The 6,072-nt window shown below is 44.5% G+C and overlaps 1 protein-coding gene across 1 annotated transcript in view; it reads right to left on the bottom strand.

Annotated features, from left to right (window-relative positions):
- IKZF1 (IKAROS family zinc finger 1) overlaps positions 1-5,460 on the bottom strand; it is a gene marked incomplete at its 3' end in the record, with an annotated part of 83,912 nt that extends 78,452 nt beyond the window's left edge. The window contains exon 1 of the mRNA XM_082661803.1: positions 5,361-5,460. The remainder of the gene's footprint in view (positions 1-5,360) is intronic.
- Positions 5,461-6,072: the final 612 nt, after the last annotated feature.

Here is a 6,072-nt window from a genome sequence, read left to right on the forward strand (position 1 = left end):
CTTCTTTTCCTTCTCCCATACCCACGGGGGTTGGAACCTGGACGCCTCCCCGGGGACAAGCACCCAACAGCCCTGGGCAGTCGTGGCTTCCGAGAGAGGAGCCTGGGCACGTCTCCAGGACGAGTGGCCCCATTTCTACCCGCCGGAGAGCAAGCAGCTCGAAGAATGGCTCGGCAGGAGCCTGCGAGGACCACTCAGGCGGGAAGGGCCGGGGAGAGCAGGGGTCCCCAGACCCTCCTCAGCCGCCTCCCCTCACAGCACTTTCCCTGAGGTGCCAGGGCTTTTCCATAACCCAAAACGGTGAGTCTGGATTAATGAAGTCAAAATGAAAAGCCAGATGCTTGTCACGAATCACAATTTGATGACTCTCCAAGCAACCCTGATTAATGGCAATTAAAGAATTAAGTACACAGCACAACAAATGTGCTATGACGAACCATGTGGGTGAGCTTCTGTCCAGAAATATTTCATAGCCTTTCTTGAGTGCCTTATATATGCCAGAAAAAGAGGGAAAGGAAACGATACCGGGGTTAGTTCGCTTTCTTGAAGCAACTACCACGCGCCTGGCATGTCACTGCTATAATCCCCACAGGCCTGGACACCACCCACGTTGTCCTCTTGTCTCATCTGAGCGCCCGGCAGAGTGTCCACTGTAGATCTAGTATTCAATCCCCATTTGCTAAGTGTGCATCTTTAATCCTTACAATTAAACTGTATTCTTCTTATTATACATAATCCATATTATTCTTTCCATTTTGTAGATGAGAAAACCGAGGCTAAGAAAGAAGTATTCTGCCCAAGGCCACACATCTAAACAGACAACAGAGCTGAGATCTGAACCCAGGACCACTTGGGCGGCGGTCCCAAATGTTAAATGTATAAATGGATAAGGAATGGGTGTTACCTGTATCTTCACAGAAAATAAGCATGTTCTTTGTAATACCCCGCAATTAAGGCAAACTTCATCACAAAACTTCTACAATGTAGTTAAATTCTGGTTATTTGGTCAAATGGATGCTATTGGTTATTTTCCTCCCTGATGAGTGAGGTTGCACTAGAGTTACGTTTGGGGTTATTTCCTTATAATCTCAATGACGCTTATTTTGAAGGGGGAACACGGGCCAAGCCTATAATCTATTTAAAATGTTTCAGGTCACAGACCTCTTTAATAAAGCCCATTATTCCTGCTGAGAGAAAGTCTTTTGATCTTCAGACTGGTAGATTTTATTTTTGCAAATCTACCCTATCACTGTGAATTACACTGTCTCTTAAAAAAGGAAACTTTCCAAGAGAAAGCAAAGGCAGTATGCAGGGTCTTTGTGTCTGGTTCTGGGGACCGTAGAGGTTTTCCTAACAACTTGACAAAACAGGTCGGGAGAACGTAACAACTTCGGAGCCCAGTTATTCCATTTCTGAGTCTTTTCATTTTTCAAAAATTAGCTGCCAATCTACACATTTTCATGATTATTCCACAGAGATTAGGGCTGGTGCAAATAACAATGAAAAACAAGATTTAAACAGGATGGCAGGGAATCCAATTTGGCTTTCACACCCCCCTTCCCCCATATTTAACTGAGGCATTCACACACACACACACACACACACACACACACACACTTTTTTTAAACTGAGCTACAGAGAACTCTTCCTCCAGAGGTTTGTTCTGCTGTGAACCTGCTTTCTGAGGGCAAATTAGCTCCCATGTGCAATTCTGTCCTCACATTTTTTTTCTAGGGGCAGGAACTGATATGCAAAAGAGGAAGGGTCAGGGGGAACTCAGGAAGCCTCTTCAAAAAACAGCTGAAAACCCTGCAGTCTGAAAACATTCTTAGTGAGGAGGGATTTAATACAGAATGAAAAGAACCGTGAGACTATTTGTAAAAGCCATCATGGAGCCACCTGTCTCGAAGTGAGGCAGGAAAAAAGATGCGAAATATTAGAAATCAGAAAATAATACAGAAAACAGAGCTGGAGACAGTTTGTGCTTTCAAAACAGGTCCAGAGCTGGGTTTCAGGTGCCCCAGGAAGGTCCAGCACTGCACAACTATTGTGTGTCTAGACCCGCTCACGTGTGCACCCCTGTACACTGGCTCTCAAATTACTAACAGTAACTGCTGTTTATTCAGCAACCCTGGGAGAGGCAGACACACTCAGAATTTACATACTCTTTTAGAGGACTTTTCCTGATTCTGGCCGTCATCAGAGGCCATTTCCTAAGTCACTTCCTCAAATATAAATGGCCTTTTACACTTCATCACTTAAGTAAAAAGTCTAAGTTTAGATCATTTTCTTCTACCTTCTTCCCGATTTTAGAAGACTTCATGCTTGGCCAGCAACTGTGCAACAAAAGTGACATCTCCATCTTTAAAGAAAAATGTAGGAACTGGACCAAAATAATGATTTACACGGATATTCTCATAAGTGTTGATCTCTTGTCATTACAAAGTGAAGAGACAGAGGAACCCAGGAATAGTTTTTGTGTTCCTATTATTTTTCAAAGATTTTTTTTCATTTTTTTATAAAATAGATAAATACAAAGTTACAATACGAACTCAGTTTTTTACTCAGCAAGGCAAGATGCTGTCATGAATACAGTATCTCCTCTTGCCTTCTTAGCAGTGAAGTTTTATGCGGACATGAAAAATTCAAAATTAAAACTGTATACGGTAGCAAAATCCACGTGTCTACTCATAACACTCCGAAAAACATACCTGTCATACTGAGGTTTCTACAAAGGCCATTGGACTTCTTTTTAAAGCTATATTTATGTCATTTAGACCCAAGGAAGTAAAATTATGCTAATCCCCACAGGAATACCCAGTGTTTGCAATCCATACGTATCTATTTATCAACAACAACTGAAAAGCTATTGTTGATTTTCCCACCGAGGACACCATCCAGTTTACCATATAACTTTTTTTTTTTTTTTTTAAATTTAGAAAAGTCTCTCCCGCCTAGCTGGTGGGGAAACAAGAGCTACAAATCTAGATGCAAACAGAGAGAGAAAATGTATTCCAGAGCGCCATAGGATGCTGGCTCCAGAGAGAAATGGGTGCAGACATCCTGATGGCTGACTCTCCATGTTAAGGCCATGTGGTTTCCAGGTTAATGGGAAATTCTCCCTAAAGGACTTGCATTCTGAGATCAGTTCTGTCTACAACACCCCAAAATTATCAGCTGTAATGAATTAAATTATCAGCTGTAATGAATTAAAATGAAGTGACTTCTTATAAAAATTCTTAAAAAATCATCTCTATTCACTTTTCAAAACCAAGTTCATAGTACACAGAATGTAAATTCAAAAATCAGGCTCCTTAAATCGCAGCTTAATCTCTTAGCAGCTTCAGTACTTTGGGAATTTACTTTGGTCACCCCAGCTTCAAATGGGTCAGCTTAAGTCAAGTTCAGTTGTATCTGAGAAGGGTAAAGGAAGTACAAATGTATCAATGATTTGGTAACAGTGATTGCTACTGACAGTAACTAAAATAATCACACAGAAGGATACCACTTGATATTCTGAATGGGTTCTTTAGTTGGACCAAATGAGCAAGAAAAGTTCTAGATTTCCATTGTATTCGGTGACAGACAGAGAGCTGAGCTATCCTGTAACCCAAACCTTGTAGGATCCCAAGGACAAAATGCCCAACATAACAGAACACGTAACAAGGTCCATATGGATATGCCCTCCGAGTGGGTATCAGGCCCAACAAGGACTGCTTGGTGTCCGTTCTGTCATCCACAACCTTCAGCCCACAATGTCCTCATGCAAACCCGGGGGGGGGGGGAGGGTGTCGTCAGTAGAACCTCACAGAGGCTTACAACTTCCTCGTTTTCAGGCCTACAAAATCAGCACATCTTTATGTATAATCAGGCAGAAAATGCTCATATCCATCAGGGAGCAAAATATAGGAAAACTCATTTTAAACACTACAGTCAGATTTTTCTGCAGCCCTTAAATAAGTTTAAATTATTTATTTTCAATGTTTTACTTTTTTTTTCCCAGCAAATTACATTTCTTTTACAAAAGGCTATCTGCTCTAAATTAAACTGAAAATTCTTGAAATTCAGGTTAAACAAACACAACTCCAGAGAGAAGTGAGAAAACGCAGGTAGAAATGCACTAGAAATTTCTAAACCATTTTTAAATGGTAATTAATTGCAATTATCTCTCACCACCTGAGATAATTAGCAGTATGATTTTTAATTTAATGAAGTAGGATACACAATTTATCAATATGTTTCCACTGTGGATCTCTTTGAATATCACTGCCCTACACAAAACCCAGCACAAAGGAGGAAGTAAAGGTCACTTTTTCAGGCTCAAAGTGGGGCTCACAGCAGGGGGTCACCGGCTCTCTCTAGTTTCCATTAAAAGCACCGGAGTTCATTTCAGAGTGCCTCCAAAGTCAGCTTATAAGAGATCAATCCCTCATTTTCATTTCTCCTAAAGATTCTAAATTAAACATTTTCCCCATTTGGTCTAAGGAGGTGTCTCACGTGCTATTTCATATGCTCCAAGTGTGCCAGTGAAAGTTTGATGTAAGAACAAAAATCTACCAAAAACTGATGAATCAATATTCGCCGTGGAACCCCTAGCTTTAGAAAAGGACTCTAATCCAAACCATCTTGTTCAATTTTAGACAGTTTCAAACTGCCCGAAAAAGCTTTCGAGTGTCAATTTTAGCATGTGAACTCCACAATGGAGCCCAGAAGTCTATTTCAGCATGTGTAAGGTCATTTACAAATTCTTTATGCAGTTCTTAGTCGTCTCTGCAAAAACCCCACACATGAGAGACAGAAGGAAGATGGAGACACAGAGGCAGAGACAGAGAGGAAGGAGGGAGGGAAGGGATGAAATAACAAAGCTGGGACCCTCGCACACTGCACCTGCCCTCAACACACCCCAGAAGCCCTGCACCAACTGCACGTCCATGAGAGCTCACTTTTGGCGCGAACATGGCAGGAAGAGAGTCAGATTTCTTTTAGCAGTGAGCTGACTGCTGAAGAAAAACGAATCATTGCACACTTGAATGAGAAAAGCTGAAGGAGGAGCTTTTCCCACTCATTGGGGCCCATCTTCAGCAATTCGTTAAGCCGTGGCCCTGTGCCGTAAGCCATCAGGAGGTGAAGCGGGGACCCCCGAAAGCAGAGAGAGCACATGGAAGGTAATGAGCCTCTCCATCACCCAGGACAGACAATGGGAGGGGTGCCGGGCAGGGGCTGGGCTGTAGGCTGCCCTGGGAAGGAGGAGAGTGCACGCTGGGAACATCCCATCTGTGGAAAAGCAGCAAAGAAATGGGCGATCTCACCCAGGAGCCTGTGGCCCCTGGAGACCCAGGGGGGCTGCCCCCCAGTCCTACCTTGGAGGCCTGGGGCCTTCGGACCCTGAGCTGCGCAGAAGCCCCTGGACTCAGCCACCTGCAAGGGACCCTGCTGTCTCCTTCACCTCGTCACTGCCCTCCTCGCCTTCCACTGGGGTGGAGAGGAAGGTGGGCCCATTTGCCAAATATGCAAAAAGGGAGGGAAGGTAGTTTTCTCTCAGGAAAACACGGGCAGGAAGGGAGCCCGTGCTTCCTGTCCTGACCAAAACGGGTTTACAGATTAGGACGTCTGACTTGGCGGGCTTGCGGCGGGTGGGAGCGGGACCTCTTTTAGTCAACAGGCATTCTGAGCACCCCAAAGGCAGAAACAAACGGCCCTGGGAGAAGGGAGACAGAGCCAGGCCTGTGGTGGGGAAGGCAGGCGGCCCCCAGGCCTGGACTCGGGGTTTTCACCATTTTTCACAGTTCATCCCCAGGTGGATCGTGGGAGGCACCCAAGGCATCCACCCACCTGTTCATTGCAGCAAAACAGGAGAAGGAAAAAAAGACGGACTCAAGGGATGAGGCCATTTCCTGCAGAGGAGGCCTGGGCTGCCTCCCCACCAGGCCCTTCTCAGGAGTGACTCCTGGCCCCCAACCAAATACACACCAAAGCAGGGTGGGCCCTGCCCACCTCTCCCCCCTGGGGCTCTCTGCAAAGCTTCTTTTGTTTGCTCTGTTTCACTTGTACTGATGCAGCATTTCACTTTTA

This window comes from Grampus griseus, assembly GCF_964374135.1.
Source record: "Grampus griseus genome assembly, chromosome: 9".
Taxonomy (NCBI): domain Eukaryota; kingdom Metazoa; phylum Chordata; class Mammalia; order Artiodactyla; family Delphinidae; genus Grampus; species Grampus griseus.